Consider the following 340-nt stretch of genomic DNA (forward strand, 5'->3'; position numbering starts at 1 on the left):
CAAAATCTGTGGGACATGGCCAAAGCAGTCCTGAGAGGAAAGTTTATTTCCATAAACGCCTACATCCAAAAGTCAAAAAGAGCACAGACAACCTAATGAATTGACTCAAAGAACTGGAAAAACAAGAACAGACCACCCTAAACCCAGCAGAAGAAGGGAAATTAATAAGATCAAATCAGAACTAAATGAAACTGACAACAGGGGAAGTATACGGACGATTAATAAAACAACAAGTTGGTTCTTTGAAAAAATAAACAAAATTGACACGCTGTTGGCTAAACTAACAAAAAGCAGAAAAGAAAAATCTCTGATAAGCTCCATCAGGAACAAAAAAGGAGAA

The sequence above is a fragment of the Propithecus coquereli genome, unplaced genomic scaffold (assembly GCF_000956105.1).
Source record: "Propithecus coquereli isolate 6110/MARCELLA unplaced genomic scaffold, Pcoq_1.0 Scaffold161, whole genome shotgun sequence".
In the NCBI taxonomy this organism is placed as follows: Eukaryota; Metazoa; Chordata; class Mammalia; order Primates; family Indriidae; genus Propithecus; species Propithecus coquereli.